Source organism: Bos javanicus, chromosome 2 (assembly GCF_032452875.1).
Source record: "Bos javanicus breed banteng chromosome 2, ARS-OSU_banteng_1.0, whole genome shotgun sequence".
Classification (NCBI taxonomy): Eukaryota; Metazoa; Chordata; class Mammalia; order Artiodactyla; family Bovidae; genus Bos; species Bos javanicus.
The window spans coordinates 134,899,166-134,925,661 of record NC_083869.1 but is presented as its reverse complement, the minus strand read 5'-3'; the positions used below and the strand labels follow the sequence as shown (position 1 = coordinate 134,925,661).

General features: G+C 57.3%; 1 protein-coding gene across 2 annotated transcripts in view; it reads left to right on the top strand.

Moving 5' to 3' along the window:
• Positions 1-826: 826 nt before the first annotated feature.
• The window catches only part of ACTL8 (actin like 8), a 77,073-nt gene continuing 51,403 nt past the window's right edge, over positions 827-26,496 (top strand). Inside the window, exon 1 of one of the 2 annotated variants that reach the window (XM_061395264.1) lies at positions 827-1,015. The gene's annotated coding sequence lies outside the window, so the exon portion shown is untranslated. Of the gene's footprint in view, positions 1,016-4,086; positions 4,227-26,496 lie in introns of those variants that run through there. The other variant, XM_061395274.1, reaches the window with a different exon arrangement.

Here is a 26,496-nt window from a genome sequence, read left to right as displayed (position 1 = left end):
GACTCTGTGTGACCCCACAGACGGCAGCCCACCAGGCTCCTCTGTCCCTGGGATTCTCCAGGCAAGAACACTGGAGCACACGTTTATTTATGCAAACATGTTTACCTACTGTGCACAAGCAGTGCACAGTGACTGAATTTGAAGCCAAAAATTGGGGGGGGGGGCTACTCGCAAAGAGTCGGACACGACTGAGCAACTGAACTGAACTGAATTTTTAAAATTTGAGTTGTAGTTTATCTTCACTTAAATGCACAGATACTGACGGTTCTATATGAAGGTTTTCCACAAATGTAAATGGCTGTGTTACCACCACCCCAATCACAACAGAGAATATTTTCATTACCCCAGAAAGCTCCATCGTGCCCCTTTTCAGTAAAATGTCTCTATCCTGTTTTTAAAATTTCTGTCATTGTAGATTAGCTTGCCTGTATTTGAACTTAATATAAATAGGAGCATACAGAATGTTCCGTTTTCTATCTGGTTTCCTTCACCCCACATAATACCTAGAAGATTAATCCCTGTATTAGTAATTCCGTCTTTTTCATTGCTGGGTGATATTTCACTGCTTGCTGGCTATTCACCATTGCTCTGTAGTTCTAAACTCACCCTTCTTGCCTGCGGACGGAAAGTGAAGCTGGGCCCTTTAAATCTACCCCCCCTCCCCCGCACCCCACCCCACTCCCGACCCCGGCCACACAGCAAGCTCAGCTTCAGCCAGTAGGGGGCGCTGGAGAGGCGCACGGCCGCTCGCCCCGCCCCCTGGCTGGCCCCGCCCCGCCCCTGGCTGGCCCCGCCCCCGCCTCACCCCGCCCCCTGGCTTCATGCGTGCGTGCGTGCGGGTCCCTGAGCACGTGCGGCGTCTGCCGTGCGTGTGCGTGGTGTTTCCCGCCCGGTCTTTGCCGCCGTGGTGTAGCAGCTGACACCCAGCATCCCTTTAAGTGTGGTTTTGTAGTGGGGTGACTCTGGTGAGACGCCTGTGAGCAGCCCGTGTGCCATCCCTCAGAGTGGACTTCCGGTGAGTCCCCCAGGCTGGATTTCTAGCAAGTTCCATGGGTGTGTGGCACGGACCAGCTTTCTGCCCGAGCCACAGGCCTGCCCCTTGGTGAGGCCCGGGTGCCCGCGCTGGGGGTGTGTGTGGGCACTGCTTTGGGGGGCTCTGCCCAGGGGCTTTTTCTGGGGGTTTTACTTAAGGTTTAGGAGGGGGCTCTTACTTGGGGGCTGTGTCTCAGCTCTGGGTGGGAGGTCTTCTTTGGGCTGGGGCTCTCCACCATTTAGGGTTCTGTCTCAGCCTGGTGGGAGGTTTGTTTTTTGGGCGACTCTCTGCTCCGTATTAGCCCTGAGATCAGGGTGCTCCCCGGGGGCTCTGTATCGGCCATGGTTTTGGGGGGATCTTTCTTTAGGGCTCCTCCTCAGTCCTGGGGGCTCTCTCTGGACATTTGCCAAGGCCCTGAGAGGCTCTTCCTTGGGGACTGTATCTGAGTGGTGAGTGGTGGATGCTCTGAGGCTCAGTTCCGGCTCTGTGGGTTGTGCCGTTTCTTACAGCTGCTGTTCTTACATTAACTGTAGTTCTTTCTATTAGCCCTTGTTTGTTGGTTCAGTCCCCTGCTACAGTTGAATAATTCTTCATTTGAAACGTTCCCTGTTAAAATTACTGTGTGATTTCTTTTTCTCAGTTGGACCCAAACCAATATAGAATTGGTTTCAGGAGAGATAACAGGAGATTGACCTGTAAATATGAGATTTATGGATTAGTTTCCTCGTGTCTTTGGGCTTGAGCATGAGTCCTTGCTAATAGGAAATGGAATGCTGGTAACCCAAGGCGTGTAGTGGCCATACAATTAATGGAGATATTACGCGTGGTGGGTTGAGATAAAGCGCTACATCCCTCGGGAGCCTGAGTGATACTGCCCTTGACTGTTAGGGCAGTAGTGATGGCTGTAAGGACTGTGGGGTGGGGTGGATTCGTTGGAGGGCTCGAGTACTTACACAGAGAAAACAACAAGCTCAGGTCCATTAACTCCCTCTTCTCATGTGGTGTGAGAACCAGAGAGTTCCCATGACAGCCCTTTACAGAAGTTCTTATTTCTTGCAGCCCCAGGGCTGATATTGCTGAAAATCAAATAAAAAATTTAATTGTGCTGGTTGCTGAATTATAACCACAATTGAATTCACATCTTGACAAATTGCTCATGTGGAAATTAGGGTATTAATTGGGAAAGAAGGGGGTCCTGAAACGTGGGATGGGGACATCTGTGGGACCCAGATGAAACTGATGGTCTGAAACTTCCAAGTGGCGGTGAGCATCCCGTATGGGTGGTGGGAGGTTTCCTTCCAGTGTCTGAGGAGGCTGTTCTTCCTCTGCTTAAAAACCGGGTAATAACCTCAGTGGAGGCAGGTACCCTGAAAGGGGATGCCTGTTTTCCTTAAGATTCACCATAACCACCCTCTCTTGTCACTAGACTTTAAGGGTCAAATCTCAGTCCATTCCTTGGTGATTGGTGACTTATGAGGGAAAATGCAAAAGAATTGCCACACTTTGCTAATATATATCGGTAGAAATGTGGGAAACGTGTGTGGGAGTTTATTACAAGAGTTTTTGACCAAGAGGGCAGAGCATCGCACCGTGCTGGGCTGAATTCATTGCTGTGGGTGCCCTGACTAGAGATTCTGGGTTTGATTGTTAGCATGTGCACTGGAGGCTGGCTCTGACAGTTCACCTGGTTGACTCACTGAAATCTGGACTCAGTAGTACAGTTAGTGGGGGTGTGATATGGAAGAGGGCATTGAAGGGCTTGGGGAGACAGGCATGTTGGGCTGGATGTATTACATGAAACCTGCAGATTCCGGATCCACGTTGCTGCCCAGGCCCAGAAGCCCTCTGGAGGCCAGGTCCTGTGGAAGAAGGAGCCTGCATCATTGCCGCGAGTACTTGCTGTAACTGTTCCTCCAAATCTGCCCCACAGGGACTGGCAGCCATTTGCCAGAGTGGCAGTGCATTGGGGCACAGGAAATGCCCACATGGTTCTTGAATTACTAGGCACAGGCTCTGAATTCACACTAATTCCCAGGGACCTGCAGTGCCACTGTGGGCCATACGTCAAAGTGGGGGCTTATGATGGGTAATAGAGTCTTGGCTCCCGTCTGACTCACGGTGGACCTGTTTGGTCCATGGACCCACCCCGAGGTTATTTATGCAGTTTCTGAATGAATACGTGGAATAAGCGCACTCTGCAACTGTTTCGTTTTCTCCCCTCTCCAGTTTTATTTCGCATGCAAGTTTTTGGAAGCTAGCTTTAAAGTATAGTCTTTAGGCAACAATATTCTGTGGAACTGTGACTGAATTTGAGGGGTAATTGGTGGCAGGAGGAGAAGGGGACGACAGAGGATGAGATGGCTGGATGGCATCACTGACTCGATGGATGTGAGTCTCAGCGAACTCCGGGAGTTGGTGATGGACAGGGAGGCCTGGCGTGCTGCGATTCATGGGGTCGCAAAGAGTCAGACACGACTGCATGACTGAACTGAACTGAAGTACAGTCTTGAGCGACGTCACTTTCACTTTTCACTTTCATGCATTGGAGAAGGAAATGGCAACCTACTCCAGTATTCTTGCCTGGAGAATCCCGGGGACAGAGGAGCCTGGTGGGCTGCCGTCTATGGGGTCACACAGAGTCAGACACGACTGAAGCGACTTAGCAGCAGCAGCAGCAGCAAATACAGTCTTATGACTGTGGGGCTGTTGGTTTCATTTTATGGAGAGGGTGAGAACTTTGTTTGTAAGAAGGATAGCTGTGTCTTCTTAGGTAGAAATAAAGAGTTGTGTTGTCATACAGGGGTGTGGTTCCACGTGAGAAGGGCTCACGTGGAAGCTGAGTCATCAAAGAAATGGATATGCTGGATAAACTCACCCTTCTTGCCTGCGGACTGAAAGTAAAGCTGGGCCCTTTAAATTCCTCCCCCCCAGCCCCGGCCACAAGGCAAGCTCAGCTTCAGCCTGTAGAGAGCGCCGGAGAGCCGCTCGCCCCGCCCCCCGTTCTGCGCGGGCTCCTGAGCACGTGCGGCGTCTCCAGTGCGCGTGCGCGGCGTCTCCCGTGCCGGGTCTCTGCAGCCGTGGTGTAGCAGCCGGAACACGCCGCGTCCCTTTAAGGGCGGTTTTGTCGTGGGGTGATTCTGGTGAGACGCCTCGTGTGAGCCTCCCGTGTGGCGTTCCTCACGGCAGACTTCCGGTGAGTCCCCCAGGCTGGATTTCTAGCAAGTTACGCGGGTGTGCGGTGCCTACCGCCCGAGCCACAGGCGTGCCCCTCAGTGAGGTCCGGGTGCCCGTGCTGGGGGGAGTGTGTGGGCATTCTTCCGTAGGGGTTCTCCTGCAGTCTAGGGGGGCTCCTCTTTGGGCGGGCTCTCATCCTGGGGGAGGGGTGCTCTCGGGGGCCTTGTTCGATCCACGTCGTGGTGGTGGAGGCTGTGTCCATCAGGGTCTGTGTTAGGCCTTGGGGGTTTTTCCTTGGTACTATTCTCTAAAGTTCTCTTTACTTCTCTCTAGCTAGGCCTTGTTAATGCAGTCTGCTGTTATAGTTGATAATTGTTTACATGAAACTTGCTCTGTTCAAATTGCGGTGTGCTTTTTCCCTCCTGTCGGTTGGAAAGGGATATCCATTGTACATATAGATCATAAGATTGTTTATCCATTTCCTGTTGATATTTTCAATTTAGGGCTGTTATGAGTAATTTGCCATACATATTGTCAAATGGACAAGATTTTCTGTGTGATATGTTTTCATATTTCTTGGATAGATACCTCTAATCAGTTCCATTGTGAAGGCCAGGCTAATGGACTTTGACTTTGTCTGGAGGGTGCTGAGGAATTACTGGGAGTTTCATGGGGTGTTTTTTTTTTTTTTTTGTAGCAGTGATGGGATTCAGTGTGGGTCTTAGAAGGATTGCTTGGCCCGTGTGAGTTGGGGGGAGGGGCACCAGCCTTCACGTCCCTGAGATGGAGGTGGCACTCATCTTCATGGCTGTTGCACGTGCTCTGGCATCTGTTTGGAAATCTGTGAAATGGGAATGTTCACACGCATCTACAGAATTGTTGGCAGGACTGAACGGGATGATGCCCACGCGGCCTTTGGCATGGGGTAGGTGTGCATGGGGCAGTGCAGCCAAAATGCTGATTTAGTTGGGGGTTTAAGCCCGGGTGTTCCAGTTTCTCCCTGGCACCAGCTCCCACGTGTCCAGAGATAGAGCCTAGAGGGGTGGACAAGGTCTCAGCACCCTGCCCAGAGGCACCTCTGGACCCAGAAAAGGCAGAGCGCAGCTGCCCACTGCTTCTCAGTGCCTGGCACTTCCCGACACTGTCTTGTGGCTTTCCTCTGGGGAGTGGACCCACAGGGTGGCCTTGGCTTCTGGGCTCTTCGCCCAGCCCCTTGACAATCACCTCAGCTGGCATCCTGCCAGCCTGAGCCCCGAGCCACTGCACCCCAGCAAGTCAAATGGCCATGATTAGTCAAATAAAATTTCCATCTGTTGAGGAATTTATAAGAGTTATTACTGGCTATAAAACCGATCGGAGGAGAAGGATGGCTCTGAGGGGGTAAGTGCCTCTAATTGTGCGGTAGTGACTTTTAAATAAGGTTGCAGATGTCCTTATCGCAGTGACCCAGATCCCTGTGGGGGGCTGGGCTGCGTGGGCCCCCTTCACTGCAGAGGGAGGAAGACGAGCGTCCTCTGCACTGGAACCTTGGGGGCCGTGGCATTTCAGCATGATCCTGAATGCACGCTGCAGGCGCTTAATGCACGCGCTGAATGCACGCTTCTGCTTCCTCTGCTTCGCTCCGTCCTCCTCTGGGGCCTGAGGCAGGCTCCTGGTCAGAGGCAGCAGCCTTTTTCGGCCAGAGTCCTGCTAATAGACGCTGTGTGACCAGCAGTATAACACCCCTGGGCTTCCATAGCTTCATCTCTGAAATGGGACGATTAATTACCAAGAGTCCGTCCCAGAGGAACACCGAGAATAAAGGTGTTTGAGAATGTGGGCCCAGCCTTGTTCTCTTATAATATACGGCTTTGTTCTGGTGCTTGGTTTATTGTATGCCCTCCACATGTGGGGCTGGAGGTGATATCTTTTGTCTTGGATGGGAAGGTTTGAGGTGGCCGAGGGACTCCTCTGAGGTCACCGGGATGCCAGGGGCTCCTGAAGTCCAGCCCCCTTCCTTCATCCTGAGGGCAAGACTGTACTTTGGGGGCAAACTCGGGTTCCTGGTGGCTGGGGTGAGCTGGGGAGATGGGGGTTCTTGCTGAAAAGGATTCAAACAGCACTGACAGTGGAGATAATTTACCCGACCCCAGAGAGGGTGGTTCCCAGGGTCCAGACCCCCAGAGGCAGGGCTTGGGCCTGAGACCTGAAGACACACAGCCCCTGGCCTGCTTGGCTGCAGGTCTCTCTGTGGTCGCTGTCCGTTCCTCCCTGGCCTTCCCTGCCCACCTCGCGGTCAAGCACAAACTCGCCTGCCCCTCTGTCTCAGGCCCTGTAAACTCGGGGCACATGCCTGGGCCCACAGCCGGCCACACTCTCTCTCCTTGGCTGACACCCGGGGCCAGGAGCCGTCGGGATTCCGCCCTCCCGGGGCCCTGGCTCCCCTCCGGACAGCTAACTCTGGTGCTGGGCCCCTTTCCCTGCCAGGCACTTTGAGGGGGACCTTTTAGTTGGAGTGTCTGGAGTCCCTGGGGATGGAGGGACCGATGCTGATGTGAGGAGCTGAGCCCTGAGGTAGGGCCTGTCCTCAAGGACGCTTTCTCCCTGGGTGGCCACCCCCCCCCCCCCGGCCCCCGCCCTGCCAGGCCTCAGCCTGGGTGTTCCTGCAACTTGTTCCTTTGGGCTGCTGGCGGCTGTGGAGGGGAGAATCGGCCTTGCAGGGGCTTCCGGCTCCGCGGTAGCCAGCTTCTGTGATCTGCTGTGTGGACCAGGGACTCGGTCTCCATCTCTGGGACGGGAAAGGTCAGCGTGAGCATGCGGGAGAGAGACTCCCGGCAGGAGCGGGTCTCTGATCCCTTGGTTCCCCTTCCGAGCCACACTAGGGCGCCTCTGGGGAGGGGAGGCTTTTGGGGCTGGAGTGAGGGTCTAGGACTTTCCCTGGTACCCCACTGGGGCATGAAAGACCCTGTGATGGGGTGGGCGCTGGGAAAAGGCACTGGCGCCTGTGAGCTTTGAATGACGGTGGGGTTTAGGTCTTAGAATGAACTTCCATTGTGCTGACCCCATCCAGAGGGGTCTCAGGGCATCTAAAATAGTGAGGGGGGAGACGGGTGGTGAACAAGCCAACCCAGGCATGGAAGGTTACAGGTCACAGCAGCACTGAGACCACCAGAAGTGGGTGGCGTGGGTGAGGGGTGGGGGTGGGCAGGGGAGCCTCCGGGTTCCCTCGGTCACACTGCATGTTCCTGCCCCCGTGGTTCTCCCACCTCAACCTGCGGGAAGGTCCGGCTCGGTGGTGGGAGCCCCCGGCCTGGAGTCTGGCCACTCTGAGCCCCTCCCAGTGCCCCCCCACCTCCCTTCCCTGGGGCCTCTCGCCTGGAAGGAGAGTCTGGTGAGTCCCCTCTGGAAAGGATGGTTCAGAGGGCACAGTGAATCCCCCGCAGGCTTGGAGAGGCTTTTTTAAGGGTCCGATTTCATCTTTTCGTCCCAGTTTCTCGTTAGTGGGAGGCCCTCTCCAGGGTTTCTGGGCTCACACCCAGGCCTTGGGTGCTGGAAGGCTTAGAGCTCGGTGTTCCTTCATCTTATTCCTGTTTTCCCTTCTGCCCGCCACCCCTGCCCAAAAGAACAGAAGGCTGGGGGCTTCCATCTGAGAGGTGTAGGGGGTGGTGGGTGTCCGCGGCAGGAAACCCGAGTTGAGGCAGAGCTCTGTGGTTTACCAGCGGAGGGCCTGGTGAGTCTGAGCCGTGGCTTCCTGCTCGCGGAGTCGGAGCGTAAGCTCCCAGGGCCGTCAGCAGGGTTAATGAGACAGTGACTTCTCTCGTACTTTCTATCACAATGACGGTGAGTTTTGGCGATGTGTCCCAGATCCAGTAGCAAAGGACGGAAGCAGAGCCACGAGGCGTGGAGCTGGCTGAGGCCTCGGAAGCTGGCGGCAGAGCTCGCTGGGGTGCCAGGGCCCTCGGTGTGCTCACAGCGTCTGGTTGGCCCCTTGCTCAGGTGCCCGGCCGTGGTGTGCGGCCCTTCTGTCCCTCCCCGAGGCCCCTCTGTCTTTCCCTGAGAGTCTGGTCCTGATCGAGTTTATCGGGGATCCTCTTGAGCTCTGGATTTCTCCTCTTTTTTTTTTTTTTAAATTGTTTGTTTATCTTTGGCTGTGCCGGGTGTCTGTCGCTCTGTTGTGGAGAGCAGGGGCCACTCTGCAGCTGCGGTGCCCGGCCTGCTCTCTGCAGGGGTTTCTCTCGCTGTGGAGCAGGACTCTAGGGCACAGGATCAGTAGTTGGGGGTCACGGGCTTGGTTGCTCTGCGGCATATGGCATCTTTCTGGATCAGGGATCGAACCTGCGTCTCCTGCACTGGCAGGTGGGCTCTTTACCTCTGAGCCGCCATGGAAGCCGCCCTGGATTTCCCTTCTTGACCAAAGGAAAGAGTGAGTCCCCTTTCAGTAGGAGGCAGAGAAAGTATTAGTTGCTCAGTCGTGCCCAACTCTTTGCAACCCTATGGACTATAGCCCGCCAGGCTTCTCTGTCCATGGGATTCTCTAGGCAAGAATACTTGAGTGGGTTGCTATGCTCTTCTCCAGGGGATCTTCCCAACCCAAGGATCGAACCTGGGTCTCCTGAACTGCAGGCAGATTCTTTGCTGTCTGAGCCACTCATTCTGTTGAAAGTTCCCTGAGGGTGAAGGCTGGCCTGGGCAAGCAGGTGACCGCAACATGGTCCTGCCTACAGAGTGCTTAGTTGGAGTTAGATACAATGGAGTGTGATACGGGGCGTGGGAGCACAGAGAGTGTGCAACTTCCTCGGGGTGGGGAGTAGCAGGGAAGGCTTCCTGGAGAGGGTAACATCTGTGTGGACTCTAAACACGAACTGGCAGAAGGCAGGCAGACGGGAGGACCGGGAGGACGGCAGGCCAGGAGCAGACGGGAGGACCGGGAGGACGGCAGGCCAGGAGCAGACGGGAGGACTGGGAGGACGGCAGGCCAGGAGCAGACGGGAGGACCGGGAGGACGGCAGGCCAGGAGCAGATAGGAGGATTGGGAGGATGTCAGGCCAGGAGCAAGGAAGGCTTCTGGGCGGGATGACCTGTGCTGTGTTGCTGCTGGAGGGTCAGACGTGGGGCAGGGGATGGTGAGCATTGATGGGGCAGAGCCTTGAATGTCAAGCCACGGAGCTTGGGGTCCATGCCAAGGGCGATGGTGCCAGGGACGGTTTGAAACGGGGACAGTGAGATCAGGCTTGTTGTTTAATGGCTTTTATCTCTCTAGCCCAGTAGTCTTTACCATGTTTTTTTTTGCCCTTCAGGGGACTTTGGTTGTCAGAACTTGGGGTTGTCAGACGGAAGGACCGGGAGGATGGCAGGGGTGCTACTGACGTCTGCTGGGTAGAGGCCGGGGTGCTAATAAAGCCATCACGCCGCACAGGGTGCCCTTCCCCACGGCAGAGACTCACCTGGCCCCAGATGTCAGCACTCCCTGGTCCGTGCGTGGGGCGGGGCCGGCGGCTCACGTGCAGTTAGCCTGAAATTTGGGCGTGTTCTTCCCCTTCGCATGCTGCTTCTTCCTGCCGCTCTGGTTGCTGTGGCCAGGGACATTACAGGGTTTCCACAGGCGGGCCTGTTTGAGTCTGGGTGCCCCTGGCCAGGGGCAGCTCCTGACCACAGTGGCCCAGCCTCCTGGGGCACCCCTCTGTGGACCCTCCTCCTGATGTCTAGGTCCCTTCCAGCCTCCTCTTCCTCTCCCCACCCAGGCTGTGCTGACAATCCACCAGCCCCACTTAGTATGCAGCCCAAGCCTGGCCCCAGAGCTGGTGTTTTAATGGCTGAATATTTCTTTAAAAAAACTCTGCTTGTCTCCAGGCCCTCATTCCTCTGACTCTGCCCGCCTGGCTCCCTGTGGGAGTTCATGCAGAAACCCGTGTGTTAATAGGCCCACAGCATCTCCGGGCTGGCTCCCACTTAGCCTCCTGCAGAGAGGGCCCTGCTTCTGTGCTGCTCTGAGCCCCTGCCCTCAGCCCGAGCTGTGCTTGATTCCGGGACCCTGTCCAGGTGCTGGGGGCTGGGTGGGCACAGAATGTTAGAGTCTGCCGGGTGCCGTGAGCTGCAGGCACCGGGACTGCCAGACCCTGGTCCCATCTAGGGCACGGCCGTTTATTTGTGACTTGTTGGGCCAGTCCCCTCTCCATGAGTGAAACAGACAGAGGCCTTCAAGGCTGTGCTGGGGACAGATCCACCCCCTTTGCCCAGCTTTCAAGGCCCTGGGGTCTGCCTGCTCCCAGTGCCCCCCTTGTCATTGCAGAATTCCGGGGATGCTTCTGAGCTAGGCTGCCGGCAACCTTGTGTGGCTCAGTGGTAAAGAATCCGATTGGAAAGCAGGAGACGTAGGAGACAGCAGTTTGATCCCTGGGTCAGGAAGACATCCTGGAGGAGGAAATGGCAATCCACTCCAGTATTCTTGCCTGAAAAAATCTCATGGACAGAGGAGCCTGGCAGCTGCAGTCCATGAGGTCACAGAGTCGGCCACGACTGAGTGACTGAGTGTGTACACACACTCTCTCTCACACACACCCCGACCTGATGTAATAATGGGCACACTGTTATTTCCCCCATTTTACCGGGAAGCTGTCACTTGGAGGGCTCACTTGGCCAGGGTCACACCTCTGCTGAGTGGTGGTCCGGGGCTTGGACCCCAGGTGCCCCCGCTGAGCCTGCCACACTTAGCTGGCCTCCCAGCCCCGGCAGGTCTCCCGTGACTTCCCTGCAGCTGGATGAAATGAGGAGCAGCTTCAGTCTGCGGAGTCAAAGGGCAGGACTGGCTTGTGAAGCGAGAATGATAACAATGAAGTCGCTCAGTTGCGTCTGACTCTTTGCGACCCTGTGGACTATAGTCTACCAGGCTCCTCCGTCCATGGGATTTTCCAGGCAAGAGTACTGGAGTGGTTTGCCCCCGAGAACTTCCCATCAGCGGACCAGTCTGCCTGTGTGGTGGGCTTTCTCATGAGGCGGTGTGGCCCCGTCACTGGGGGTTATGCAAGCAGGGGGCCGATGGCCATTGTCCAGGTGGGTCAGAGCGGACTCCTCTCAGGTGTGTGAGGGACTGGATTAGAAGCTGTCTGAGATCAAAATCCTCTGAGCCTGGAGTTCTCTGAACCTTGGAGTCACGGCTCCCATCCTCAGGATGAGGAACTGCGGCTCAGAAGCAGGCATTTCTGTGCCCAGGTCACCTGACCTTCCCTTCCCTTCCACTAACCCCGGGGGCCAGGCACAGCTGGTCACCCCTTGGGTCTCGTGTGGTGACTGCCCTCTGGGCCTTTGGAGGGAAGGAAGGAGGCTTTGAACCGGTCGGTAGTGTGTGTCTTCTGCGCTGAGCACCACTGAGTGCCAGGCCCTGGGGACTCAGGGCTGGGCGGGTGACGGGCAGACAGGTTTGCGTGTGGTCCTTTGGCATCCGGGTCTTGCTCAGACCTGCAGAAGCTCTCCCGTGGGGCGCGGCCCCGGGCTCTGTGTTTGTCACAGCCTCTCAGGACCTTGATTCAGGGATCGGGACACAGGTCCCAGTGGGCAGCTGGGCGGTGGTTGCGGGGGAGGGGTGCCGTTGGGACCCAGTGTAGGAGGCGAGGTGGGGTGAGCTGGAGGCTTGCGGGCAGGGACTGTGACCCAGGGTGCTGCTGGAGTTGTGCTGGGTGGCATTCCTCCTGCACTGGCCCCTGGGGCTGGGGGGTGTGTCTCCTCCAGGTCACCGCGGCGTCTTGGGGGCTGCCTGGGTCTGGCACAGGGGAGGGGCTCACACTTCATCAAGCGACAGCCCCCTCCTGGCCTCCAGACCACAGCCTCTCCGTGAACCCTGCGGACCAGACCCGAGCTCAGTGTTTCACGCCTGTACACTCAGCACACCCTCGTCATAACCCCAGGAAGGAACCATGCTAATTATACCCATTCGACAGGCTAAGAAACTGAGGCCCAGGGAGGGGAAGGGGAATGCCCAGACCTCCTCCATGGCTGGCTCCTCATGATCCTTTAGGGCTCAGCTTCGGTGTTGCCTCCGGGGCCTGTCCTGAGCCCTGGGCCCGTGACACTGACTTCAGCCTCCTCGCTTTGCCTGTAGCATGTGGAAATGTCCTGTCTCCACTGCCCTGGAAGGTGAGGTCTCTGAGGACAGCGTCTGCCTCGTGGCGACCACAGGCGGGCAGGGCCCGCTGATCTGATGTGACATCTGGGTTCTTTTCTTTCCCGTCGCTTGGCCTGACAGGAGCTATGAGTTCATTATGACAGCGGTGTCATTTCCCCGGGACCCTGATGCGAGGCAGAGGTTCCCCTGTGTGTTTCTACCCCAACTCCCAGGTGGTTAAATCTCACCCCAGGTTTTAGGTCAGCCGAAGTTCATACAGCCAGCCCTCCCAAGGAGTAATTACTGTAATTCCTCTGCATAACCCTCAGCTCTTGCCTGATATTGTGACCGAAATGTGAGGAGCCGTGACACTGCCTGCCCTTGTAATTGAGGTTTTGAAAGCACAGCCGACACCTCCACAAGGAGCCGGGGGTCGTGGCGTGTGCTGGGAGCGTCGTCGCCTGCACTCTGGCTTTCTGGCCTCGTGGCTGCTGTGCGCGCAGAGTCGTGACTGGGGCGGGTGCCGTGTTTCACTGCCCCGCCCTCCGTGCGCACACGGCTGGTCCGGGTTGGAGCCCCGCGGCAGCCCCGTGGGCGTGGCGCTCGGCCCTGGCTGTTGGGCGGAGGAGCTGCGTGTCTCCCAGAGCTGCACGGCGCGTCAGTGGCAGCGCCTGGCTTGCGCTGGGGCCTCCCGTCCCCACGTCTGGAGCTCCTCTGCTGTCTCCCCCCTTCTTCCCAGAGGCCCCCTTAGTGAGGACCTCCTGAGGATTCTGCCACCCGGCTGACATTTGAAGAGCAGTCACATAAAAACAAAAATCATAACCTTAGACACTCACGGCTCATCAGGCACCATCCACTTCGCCTTGTCTAGTAACGCGTTTCATCCTCCCGGCCCGCTGTGGTGGAGGCTGTTATCATCCCCAGTTTACGGATGAGGAGCTGGAGCCAGAGATGGTGTGCTGACCCAGGGGCGCGCGGACGGGAGGTGATGGGGCTGGAACCCAGGCAGTTCCCAGGGCCAGGCCTCTGATCATCCTGCCGTGTGAACCTTCCTGGATATACTCTGGTTTTTCTTCAGGGACTCCGTTCGTTCACTCAGCCCTTGTTTATGGGTACCGTCTGTGGCCCAAGCATTGTCCTTGGTGTTAGGGATTCAGTCCTGAATAGAACAAGGTTGCTGCCCCCATGGAGCCTCTGTTCCAGCTGGGGGAGACAAACCATAAGTGGATGGATAATTGCATTTCAGAATGGGAGAGTCGTGGAGGAAGATGAGTTAGGAAGGAGGGCCCTGTGATGGGAGAGAGTAGATCTTAGCTAGAGAGGCAGGGGGGTGGGTTAGAGACCTGAGGGGAGCCAGCAGTAACCGTGAGGACGTGATGGGGAGGAGGCTTCCTGCAGAGGGAACAGTGTGTGCAACGGCCCCGTGGTCCGGCCGTGCGGAGCCAGCTGGAGGACCCATGGTGGGGGTGGGCGGAGGTGAGGTCGGAAAGATGAGTGTGGGGGGTGCTGGTGGGGGCGTTCGGGCAGAGGAGTACAACCTGACGTGCGCTGCTGGGGAAGGCTGTGGGGCGATGCAGTGGCAGAGGAGACGGGCAGAGGTGGTTGCCGTGGTGCGGAGGAGACGGGGAGGGTCCTGGCTGCCTGGGCCACGGTGGTTCTGAGCGCACTCTCTTTGGGCATCTCTCCCCTCCCCTCTCGGCCGCTGGCTGGCTCTGAGCGGCCTTCCCTTGCGTCAGGCCTCCCCTGGGCTCTGGGGGGCGGGTTGGCTGCCTGTCTGCCCAGGCCCCGGTGCTGCTCTCGTGCTGGACAGCCTCGTCTTTTGGTCTCTCTGCATTCTCAGCCAACGCTGAAAATCCACGCATGCTGTGTTTGTCCTACTTAGGTCCTCAGGTTTTATTTTTGACATCTGCAGAAATACCTGCTTTATGTGTAATCTGCTCAGTAACGTCTCATTGTTCCCTTTTATTTTTTTCGAGCAGGAGGTACCGCTCCACTTGTTTTCTCGGTGCACTTGGATTCTGTTTTGCTGACATGGGGGAAATTAAGCTGTGTTACTTAAGCCATTGAAATCCTGGCTTTTTCTCGAAAGCGTGAGGGTTTTGGCCTCTGTGGCTGCGCGGAAGTGGTGCCCATGAGCCTCTCTGACGGGCGTCTGTGGGCTGGGCTCTGGGAAGCATGTGGGAGCACGTAAGTGGTGGGGGTTCTAGCGAATCAGGGAGGGCTCTTTTCTGCAAACTTCAGCAGAAAAGGGATTGACCAGAAGCAAGTTTATGGGATCAGGTTGAACTGAAGGACTGCCTTTAAAAGGCCAGGAGCTCAGGTAACTCCAGGGAGGCGGTCTCTTGGTAAGACCTGTTCAGAGCCTCTGGGACCCACCGGGATGGGCACTGTGTGTGCGCAGTCGTGTCCGACACTTTCGACCCCGTGGACTGTAGCCCGCCAGGCTCTGTCCATGGGATTCTCCAGGCAGGAACACTGGAGTGGGCTGCCGTTTCCTGTGCCAGGGGGTCTGCCCGACCCGGGGGTTGAAGCCGCATCTCTGAGTCTCCTGCGTTGGCAGCTGGTTCTTTGCCACCTGCACCACCAGGGTGGGCAGCCCCAGCTTCCGAGGACCGTGCAGGATGGAGTTCCACGTCCTGGGAGACATGGATCTAACTGAGGGGCTTTGACCAGTCCGGGCTTGGGGGCATTCGGAACTTTGTGATCGGTAGTCCTGCCAAGACTGGGTTTTGGAATGTAGGATCAGTCCAGGACAGGAATTTGGGGTGCTGGTGTCAAAAGAAGAGGTGCTGGGTGTGTGGCCATTACAAACACCTGATGTCCCCTCAGAGGAACTCAAAAGATGTGTGAGCCGCATCCTTCAAGATGCTAAAGGCACAGGGTGGTGCCTTACAGAATATTAGAGAACAGGACCAAATTCCTCCGGGTGAATGAAGGAGCAGAGGTCAGGGTGGACAGAGGTTTGAGGGTCTCGGGGAGGTTGTGAAACCCTGGATCTGGGTGGTCTTGAGTTGCAGGGCGAGTGTGGGGAACGGTGTTCTGACCCAGGCTCACCGCTTGGGTTGAGTCACAGAGGTGAGGACGTGCCTGCTGGGTTTAGTGCAGGCGAGGCCAGCTGGTGAGTCACCCGCTGGTGGGGAGCGGGGAGCGTGGCTGGAGCTGCAGGTGGAGGGTGGAACTGATCAGCAGGCGCCGGGGGGTTACTGGCTGGCCGGCGTGGGAGCAGATTTTGAGAGGCTGTGGGGTACACTGGTTTATGGGGGCCCTGGGGGCTCAGACAGTGAAGAGCCCGCCTGCGATGCGGGAGCCCCAGGTTTGACCCCTGGGCCGGGGAGACCCCTACCTGTAGGAGGGGAAGGCTACCCACTCTCGTGTTCCTGACTGGAGAATCCCATGGACAGAAGGGCCTGGCGGGCTGTTAGGCTACGGGGTTGTAAAGGGTCACACGTGACCCTGACTGTGTGCCTGCCGCTCTGCCAGGTGCTTTGGTGTGGCTTTGTCTAGCCTGCACAGCAAGACAGCCCAGGAGTGCTGCTGCTGCTCCTGCGTGCAGGTGAAGAGACAGGCTCAGAGAGGTTAGGTGACCTCGCCAAGGCCACACGGCCAGCAAATACCAGAGAGGGGTTTGAGCCCGGCCCAGCTGATGTTCTCTGCTCATCTGAGCTGCAGTCGTCAGCTGGGAGGTTGGGAGCTGCCTGCCCGCCTGTCCTGGGCTGCGGCCCCAGCCTTTTCTTCCTCGGAGTCCTAGACAGCATTGGGCGCGGCCGTGGGCCGGCAGGGGTGGTGGGAGATGGGGGTTGGGGAGGGTCTGAGGAGACATTCTCCCTGTCTCTGCAGCGCTTTCCATCCTCCTTCCCTGCTCCCTGCAAAGAGATGGAGTGAAGCTGGCAAGATTGGAGTCAGCAGAAAAGTCTGCTTTTCACCTTAGACACGTTTGCAGCTGACAGGTACTAGCCCAGCGCCTTGGCCCTCCTTCCTGACGGGTCTGAGCTGAGCCCGCCTTGCGTGTTGGGGACCAGCTTTGTCACGAATCTGCTGCTGCGTTTTAGGCATGCCGTTTTCCCCTGTCGGTCTCGGTGTTTCCACCAGTGAAGCGGGGGTGCGGGTCCTCGGGTGGGATGTCACAGATTCAGGAGCCTGCGGGGACCCTCCAGGAGAGACGAGGTGTGAAGACGGTGCTGGGGACAGTGGGGCCTGGCACGCGGGCGCTGCCTGCAGGGACGGCCCCTCGTCAGCGCCGGCCGGCTGCTGCTACCTGGGGTGGCTACCGCCCAATCTCTAGGTTCTTTTCCAAAACAGGCAGAACTCAGAATTGTGCTGGAAAAATATTTCAACTTTTGACTGTTAGCAACTTAATTAGAAATTCTGTGGAAGCCGATAGTAGCGGCTCCATGGTCTGACGGGGGCCTGTGGTTGCTGGCTGGCAGTGCCTGGGCTTTTTGTCTGGGTTTCTTCTAGCCAGCTGAGATACGGCTCTATTTAATATGCATATAAATAAAAATCAAATATTTGCCTTCCAGATACACTGATTTGTGTTTATGGATGAGCTCTGTGGTTTATAATGTGCATCTAAGCTCAGAGTTAATAATGGGGCAGAAACCTCGTTGAGAAACTTTAATCTCAGATTAGGGACCCGTGTGTCTGGACCTCCCTCTGGAGTACTTCCGCCTCTAACGTCTGTCTTTAATCCTTCCTAATGCAGATGTAGCCTAGCCTAGTTTCCATGGCAACAGAGCATGCTGGCGTCTCCCCTCATGTATATTCACGGAGAGCGAGGAGTGGGGAGGGAGGCCTTGAGATTTCCATAACCTGGACAGCAGTCCCAGAGACTTCTGCTTTCTGCTTCTGGGAGATCGTGGGCAGGACGGGTTTATTTGAAGCCAGTGGGCAGCCCGAGAGCAAGATTTATTGGCTCTCATAAAGTTTTAGAGACCTCTGGCGAGAGCTACTGACTTTATCATATTTGCTGCTGTCCCTAGACTGGAGGGTGCTTGTGGATCGATTTTTTTTTTTTTAGTATCCAGAGAGCAGTGGGTTTATAGTCCCATTTAAGGGTGGGCTTGGGAAAGATCACAAAGAGCCATGAGGATTAGGAGAGGATTTTGGGGTCACAGTGGCCGATGAGCTGACCAGGCCCTCTGGTCATTCCCGTGAGGCACAGCGAAAGCCAGGAGGGCCGATAGGCAAGGGAGTGAGACGGCGCCACGGCCTGTGGCACGTGGTAGACGTCAGCCCTGAGTCTGACAGGACGAGGGGAGTGGGTGAGACGCAGACACGTGTCAGGTTGTCTGGGCTCCAGTCTGCATTCCACCACCATGAGGCAGTGGGATTGGCAGCTGGGTGATTGAGCCTCTGCTCCTTTGTCTGTGAAGTGAAGGTCGTAGCAGTCGGCTCCTCGTGGGTTGTGCTGAGGACTGAGATGGTACATGTAAAGTGTCTGGAATAAGAACCTGCAAACTGTTCCTGTAAAGGTTCCAGATAGTAAACATTTGAGCCTTTTTGGGCCTTGGAGTCTCTGCCAAACTCCTCAACTCTGCCATAGTAACTTGAAGCAGCTGTAGCCAATATGTAAATGATGGGCAGGGCTGTGTTCCAATAAAACTTTATTTTTATAGGCACTGGAATTTGAATTTCTTATAGTTGCCATGTGTCACCAGTGAGTCCTCTTTTCTGATTCCCCCTCCCTCTAATCGTTTAAACATGCAAAACCCATTCTTGGCTCATAAGCCGTACATATAAAAACAGGCAGGCAGGCGGATTCTGCCCACGGGCCAGAGTTTGCTGATTCTTGATGTAAAATGCCCATTTTATGTTCGTTAAATGTTAGTCGCTGAAATTACCTTTATCTTCTTCATTATCCTTTTCATCCCTGTAGGGGAGGCTGAAGGCAGTAAAATATTTGGCCCAGAAAGAGCTGTGGGGAGGCAGGGGCGTGTGAAGACTGTGCTCAGGGAGAACGATGGAGTTTGTCCCCGCAGCCCAATAGGGCTGTCCTCTGGGCCCGACGAATTCTTGGGTCCGAGGCTTCCAGCAGCTCGAGATACCTACAGTTGGAGTAGACTGCCTTGGGCGTGGTGGGCTCTTGCCCTGGAAGTGCCCGAGCAGAGGCCGGATGCCGCTGCCATACTGCCCTGGGGTCTGGTCACCAGGGAATGGACGTGGAGGCGCTGGGGTCCGAGCTGGGCTCCTGCAGGTCTGGCCAGGGGTGGGGGAGGTTGGGCAGGTTCCCCTTCTTCCAGGTCTCCTTTCCTGATCTCAGAGAACGTTGCCCTCTTGCTTCTTGAGTAATCTGGAGATGTAGGTGGGTCTGACATTGCTTCTCTTTAACAGGAGGGGGGTGAGGGGATAGAGGATGAGCTGGCCACGTGGCCGGACCTGCCAGCTAGGTGGTGGGGGGCGGGGTGTGTGATGGGAACAAAGACTGTGGCCGCGGACCTGGCTCAGACCCCAGCGGCGCAGCTTCCTACCTTTGTGAGCCTCTCTGAGCCTCAGTTTCCCCGTCTGTGAAGTGGGAGTGTATTACCTTGTTGACAGGGCGGTCATGAGGCTGAAATGCGTTGCTGTCATTCAGTCGCCCAGTCGTGTCCGACACTTTGCGACCCCGTGACTGCAGCACGCTGGGCCTCCCTGTCGCTCGCCGTGAAGTGCGTGGGTGCGTGTAAAGTGTAGCGCCCCTGCTGACGGCCGGGGCTCAAGCTCTGCTCTCCTGTCCCCCCCTGGGCCCAGGCTGCTGGGGTGTCCCGGGAGGGTCAGGGAGGAGCTGCCCTTCGGCGCGTGGCCGGCCCCCCAATGGTTGGCTGTGTTGGTCTTCTCTTGGCCTGTGTGCCGGCATCCTCAGGGCACGGATGGGTGAGGGGTTAAGGGACTCCAGCCCAGCACAGCCCTCCCTGGGCCCGCAGGGTGGTGGGGCCGAGTCCGGGGCAGAGGAGCACAGCATGTGAGTCAAGGGTGATGGCAGATGGGGATGCCGGGTGGGGGTCATGGGTTTCATGGGCTGGGCCCCCTGTTCGAGCAACTCACATGGGGGAGTCCATGAATCCTCAGCTGCTCAATGAGGAGTCTTTAATTTTTACCCCATGTGGATGAACACATTGAGGCTGAGCCCAGATACCCATCTGGGGCCACAGAAGAGGAAGGGAGAGCTGAGATTGAATCTGGGTCGGGCACCAAGAGCCTGCACCTGCCAGCCTGGCATCCCATCTTCCATCCCCATCCCCGGCTTCCGTCTTTCAGCTGCTGCTGGAGGTCACGGGGGCCTGATGGTGGGCGTGGCCAGTGTTTTGGGGGGGTGGCAGTGCCCCAGGCACTGAGCTAAGCAACAGTGTGAAAGAGTCAGGGTCTGCTGTGTTGATTAACTTTATAATTGTCACGACCACTCTGAGCTGCTCCCATCATATAGCTCAGAAAACTGAGCCATGGGGAGCTTGTTACAGCTTGCTCGCGGTACAGAGCTGGGCAGTAGAGCTGGGACTTAACTCTGAAGCCCGTTCTCACCTGGCTCTCCTGCCGTCACTGGACGCAGAACAGGTGAGCAGCCACCGTGAAAACCCAGGAGTGCGGCCAGCGTGACGTCATTGGTGAGTCTCGGCCCACCCTGGCGGCACGTCCCCGCCTGTGTGACGGGCACGTGGTCCCCATCGCTGCTCTTGCCTCACAGGATGGTTGGTGCATGAGAAGAGCCACCCCTTTTCTGTAACAGACCCTTCTGAGCGCCTCGATACCATCGTGCTGCCTGAAATCACACAGTAAAAGCCGCGGGCTTATGGGAAGATGGGGTTAAGAGCACAGCACTCAAGCACGTGAAAAGTAGGAGTCGAATGTGGTGGCAGCCGTGCTCTGTCCACGGTTCAGGTTAAGAAATGCATGAATGTTAGACTGCCAAGCGTGGCGCTCCGTCTTGAAGGAGACCTGGCGTTTGCTCGTGGGCGTGTGTGCCATCCTGCCTGCTGGCCACCCGTGCAGTTCGCACGCCTGCCGCCCAGCGTGCACAAGGAAGGAAGGAAAGCAGGTGCGGAAAGGAAAAGGCAAGAGGATGGAGAGAAAAACAAAACGGGCCGAAGGGAGAGAGTGGGGAGGCGAGCGGGCCTGGGAAGCGACGGGAGGGAGGCTTGTGGCCCCAGCATGGGTGGCCCCTGGCCCAGTGAGGTGTGTGTGTCTGTCTTCCCACCTGGCTCCGCAGGGCAGCTGTCTTGTCTGCCTGCTGCTCCTTGTGGGTGAAATCCCGTGGAAGCAAATGGAAAATCTGCACGATGCTCAAATTGTCCCCCAACACAGGGATTGCCCTGGAAGATGCGTGTTTTCCGAACAAGTGCTCTAGCCACATTGGCTGGACTTTGAAAAGTCGAGTGTTAGGAGGTGTGGGGGGGTCTCCTAAATACGGACTCCTGTAAGTGTGGCCTGCCCCAGGTGGGGGCTGGTGCTCCGCAGTTCAAGGCCAAGGCGGCCCGGGGGCTTGAGTGAGGCTGAGCCTCCCCTGGCATCTGTCTCCCCTGTGACTCCCGTCAGCTGCTCTCTCAGATCTCGAGGTGCCACACCAGGTCCTGTACTAAGTCCAGCCCCCCTCACGCACCCCCGGCTCCCTGGAGCCTCCGCCATTCGGCCGGCGCGCCCGGGGCCGAGGGGTTTCCTCCTCTCAGGCCCAGGCCGTCTGTGGTCTACTTCCCTTAGCAGCAGCGTCCACCATGGGGCCTCCACGTGGGTAATGAGGTCTGGTACGTGGCTCCTCCTTGGAGCAAAGAGGGAGAAAAAAGCACAAAAGGATTGCCCGGAATTTATTAGTCTAATTACATTTTCCTAGCGCGGTTGACCCCCGCACGCGGCAGTGCGCTTATCAAAGCCGCAATCACACCGCATTATTGGAGTTTTAATAAGAGTCAACCGGTTATTGTCCTTGCTGCAGCGGACACTGTCGACGTAATCCCCTGAAGCCCCTTGGGAGGCAGGGAGCTTGCTTTCTCTGCCAGAGTATTATTTACATTAATAACAAGGATTAGGGGCCTGCTTTATGCGTGTCGGAAAAGCAGACTTCCTCGTTCAGGCAGCTTCTCGCCACCAGCTGGGTGCCTGCTGGCGCCCCGTGAGGTCAGGAGAGCACCGGGCTGGGGTTCACTGCCCACGGCAGCTTGCGGTGTGAGCTCAGGCACGTGGCCGCACCTCTCTGAGCCCTCACTGAAAGGAGAGAACTTAACGATGGCAGGGCAGCGAGAGCGCGTGGAGAGCACTCTCTCAGGCGGGAATGAGGGCTGGCTGTCTCAGAAACGGCCGAGTGAAGGGGTAGCTCAGCCCACTCACGCACGCGTGTGTATTTGTGCCTGGAGGTCCTGCGGCAGTGTACCTGGGATGAGCTTTCTAGACTGCCAGCGTCCGTCCCGGTTTGCGTCGTGTGGGGAGTGGTCTTGGAGGAGAAAGAGACGGTGCCTCAGGGGCTCAGTCTGCTCTCCTCTCGGCTGTGTGACTTTGGGTGCCGTTCTCGACCTCTCCGTGCCCGGCTTTCCCTGTCTGTAAAATGGAGATAGGAGGAGGATCTCTCTCACAGGTAGTGAGAGATTAAGCTGAGTGACGATGCAGGGTGCCGCTAGCCCAGTGCGTGGCCCATGCTGGTTTCTGGGGGACTGACGGGGTTTCTAAGCTTCCCTTCTCTGGGTAGTGATGCCGCCTCTGTAGGGTGATGAAGAGGGTATGGTGCAGTCCTGTCTGCGCGATGCCTGGCACGTTGGCAGTAGTCAGAAATGGGGGTCCGTTCTCACGAGGACCCCAGAGGTGTCTCTTCATTCCTTTTCACAGACAGCCACAATCTGACGTGCAGACTGCAGACAGCAGATCGGGACTTAAAGTCTGGAATTCTCTGAGTCCCCAGTCTGGGCTCATTTGGCTCCAGTGTGGGGGGTAGGGCAGTAGGGGGCTTTTATGACCAAAAGCTCAGCAGCCTTACAAATAACGGCTTCCCGTATTGGTCCTGGTCATACAGTTCCCCCTTTGGGAAGTGGGGGACACTCTTCTGCCAGCTGAGCAGCTGTGGTGCCCTTGGTTTCAGCCACACTGGGCATCTTGCTTTATTACTGGCTCAGAAGTGTGCCAAGGCGGGGGTGTGGGCTGCCTGGTCTACTGTCACGTCTTCAGGGCCAGACACAGCTCCTGGCACCTGGTGGGTACTCAGTGAATGTCAGACAGACAAGCACCCCTGCTCGTTTAGAGCGGTGTGGGAAAGATAGAGCAGGGAGTGGGACTGGGATTCTGGAGAGTATTTCAGGAAGCTTCCAGTTTTAACTCCCCAGGGGCCAAGAAAGACCCACTGAAAGGGTGCCGTCCGAGTAGAGACTCCAGAGGTCAGAGAGCAGGCCGTGCAGCTGTCGGGGGTGGGGGGAGGGGGCAGGGGGCTCCAGCAGAGGAGCAGCAAGTGCAAAGATCCCGAGGCAGGCGCGTGCTGAGGAGCAGACAGGGCCAAGGGTCCTGGAGTGCAGTCAGCAAGAGGGGTGACGTCAGAGCTCTCCCTGCTTTGACAGCAGCTGCGGGGGCGCTCGTGGTAAAGAACCCGCTTGCCAGTACAGGTAGATGTAACAGACGCGGGCTCGGTCCCTGGGACCGGACGATCCCCTGGGGAAGGACATGGCTACCCACTCTAGTATTTGTGCCTGGAGAATCCCATGGACAGAAGAGCCTGGCGGGCCACAGCCCAGAGGGCTGCAAAGAGTCGGACACGGTTGAAGCAGCTTAGCATGCTTGGGAGCGCCAGGCTGAGTGGTGATGGTGGCAGTTGATTGCCAGGGCAGCCGGAAGGAGGCTGAGGTGCAACCCCCAGGAGGGTCGTGCCAGGATCTTCATCCGGCCTCTGGGGACAGGTGTCCCCTCTCACCTAGCGGGATGCACCTGCCTTGTCAGGCTCTGCCTTCTCCTTGGACACAGCCTCTAGCCTTCATTTAAAAAAATCTGATTCATATGTGGGAGCCTCAGCCCTGGAGCCTGGGAGTGAGGAGAGAGAAGTCTAGGGGTTCCTGGGAAGTGCTTCCTCCCTGGGCTTCAGGGAGGGTGGTCCCGATGGCTCTTTGGAAGGGACTTGTGAGATCAGAAGAATTGATGCTTTTGAACTGTGGTGTTGGAGAATACTCCTGAGAGTCCCTTGGACTGCAAGGAGACCAACCAGTCCATTCTAAAGGAGATCAGTCCTTTGGAAGGAATGATGCTAAAGCTGAAACTCCAGTACTTTGGCCACCTCATGAGAAGAGTTGACTCATTGGAAAAGACTGATGCTGGGAGGGATTGGGGGCAGGAGGAGAAGGGGATAACAGAGGATGAGATGGCTGGATGGCATCACTGACTCGATGGACGTGAGTCTGAGTGAACTCCGGGAGTTGGTGATAGACAGGGAGGCCTGGCATGCTGCGATTCATGGGGTTGCAAAGAGCTGGACACAACTAAACGACTGAACTGAACTGTGAGATCAGAGCAGAATTAACTCTGACTCTCTCAACCTACCTGGAGAGACACTGAGGTCAGATGGGGCAGTGTTTGGCCCGAGTTCACCTAACAGGTAGAGACCCAGGGCTGACATCAGGCCAGAAGTCTGGGGCCCAAGGTGTCCCACGGAGTAGGGGCAGGAATGGGGGTCCTGGGAGGGGCCTATAGAGGCTGCACCCTGCCCACCCCACTGATGGGCTTCCAGAGCCTCAGTTAACTCTATGGAAGTGAAGGAAAGAGAGGGGCCTCTTGGGGTGGGGGCAGCCAAAAAGTTTCGTAAATCAGCAGCAGGCTGGGCAGGCAGGAGGTTTTGTAGAGAGAATCGGATGGGGGTGCCAGAGGCCAGCCGGATAGCTGGCCAGGTGTGCGCCATCAGCGGAAAGCTCAGGTGTGCCCAGAGGTGACGTTCAAGGGCACCCGTTGTGGGACCAGGGTGGACCTCCAGAAGGCTGCAGCACCTCGCAGGGTCACCTGTGACTGCGGACAGCGAACACCCACAGCCCCTTCAGTCCCCAAAGAGAATGCTGTCCGGGCCTTGGGCTGACTTGGCTACACACCCTGTTTAGGTGGGAGTGCTTTTCTCTCGGAGCTCCCTGGGCTTTCTCCCGACCTCCCTCCTTCCTAACCCTCACCTGCCCTAGATGTCTCTGTCTGGTGGGGTGGACAGACAAAGGCTAGTAAAGCCAGCATGGGGTGGAGAGGGGGTCTTAGAGCTAGAAGGGGTATCCTCGGACAGTGGGGAAGCAACTGGTCCACCTGGAAGAGTCAGAGGGGCTTCCTGGAGGAGGCATCCCTCAGTGAAAGGACTGGAAGCAGAGAAGCTACCTGGGAGTGTAAGGTGGGGTGAAGGAAGGTCCCTGCAGGCAGAGGGCACGGCGATAGGAGAGCAGCGTGTCTGAGAGACGACGGGCTCCGCGTGCCTGCTGTTACTCTCTCAGGGCTGGAGAAGAGAAGTGTGGGAGGTCTTGTACAGACTGACGACAGAGGCCCCGGAGTGTCTGTGGAGCGCAGGGCGCCTCGCCTCGTCCTCAGTGCTGGGAGCAGCCGTTGTCTCTACTGCGGAGCTGCCGAGGGGCAGGTGGTGGGGTCACTGGCCGAGGTCACACAGGCAGGAAGTGACAGGGATGGGTTTGTACCTTTTGCCTCTTCTGCCTGACCAAGACCAATGACCCATCCCTGAGGGCCACAGGGAGCCGTGGACAGAAACTCGTGATGAGAGCAGCAGAAGGCCCTGGGGTTGCGACCTGCCCAAGCAGCCTTCACCTTGCTTTTTCCACCAGCTCCGGAAAGAACTGTCCTCTTTGGGAGCCGCTGCTGTGGACCTGGACGATGATGGCTTTGAACCGATTCTGTGTCAGCCCCTGGGGCCAGTGAGTCTGGGAGGCTCGGTCCCTGGAGTGGCTGCAGGAGCTTCTGTGTTGGTCCTGAGCTTGCCTTGCTCCTGTTCCGGGCCTCCTGGCTTCCCTGCCACCGCCCGCTGCTTCCTCCTCCCTGCCACACGGCCTGATGGCCTCGTTTCCCCTCACAGGCAGGCGGCACCATCTGCAGCCTTGGCAGTCTGGGCAATCTCGCGCACATTCTTTTGCCTGGCGCACTTGTGAGGGTTTTAAGTAAGCCTGGTTCTAGCAGCAGTCCTTAGGGTGACCTTGCTTTTCACATTTTCCCTCCCTTTTTCTAAGCCAATAACCTGACCACAGCAGAGGAACTGAAAAACGCAAATAATATACATGTTGCACCCCGCCAGACCCCTGAGGAAGTCTGAGCTCCGTGTCCTGGCTCTCGAGGAGCCTCGTGGCCTCTCAGAGCGCTGCCTGGGTTCACAGCACGCAGACGCCGGCTTCCCCGCCCACTGCTTCCTTGCGCCTGGCAGCTCTTGCTCAGCAGGGTGCCACGCAATCCCTCTTCCCAGGCACGCTTCCTTCCCCTTCTGGCTGTGTCCTGAATCTTTCACTCACGACATCAGACAAATGTACGCCCAGAGGTGAAAGGCAGCCCTCGTATCTGAGACCCATGGCCGCGATGGCAGGTGTGGGGAGTGGCTTTCCTCTCGTGCGCCAGCTCTGATAGATGGCTGCTGCTGACAGGAATGGGCTGTGGTGGGGTTCCAGGCTGTGCTCAGTAGGGGAGAGTCCGTGATTGATTAGTGATGTCTGCCCCGACTGCACGAGGGCAGCAGAGTGGTGGACGGTGTGCTCGAACCTGCCGTCTGGGCCGGGGCCCTTTCCTCTTACCTTTTCTGCCCTCGTCGTGTCTGTGCTGTGAAGGCTGGCGGCGCGTGCGGACGTGCCCGTTGGCTGCTCTGAGAGCTGAGTGGGAGGCAGGCTCAGGCTTGGGGACAGTTGGGAGTCGCTGTGTTCTGAGATTCGTGTTTATCCAATAGCATGCATTCTGCCAGCAGCCAGCATCCCTTCCGGGGTGAACAGGGAGTGGTTCCCGGGCACCAGGCCTTGAGATTCTCCTGGTCTCGGTGCACAGGGCCTGCTGTCTTCTCAGCCTCACGGCGCAGAGGGGCTGCGAGGCTGAAGCACTCTCGGGCCACGCCCCAGGGTGTCTTGCAGGCTCCTGGGGAGTGCGGGTGGGGAGGAGCCCGGGGCTGGCGGAGTGCAGGGCCTGTTCTGTCGGGACCCGTGAAGGCGTCCGAGCTCAGCATTTGCCCCTGAGATCCTGGGTCATCTTTCCCCTCCTCCTTGCGTATTAGGCCAGAACTAACAGCCAGTCAGTGGAAGGTGTGTTGTCGGCCCGCTGCTGAGTCAGCAAA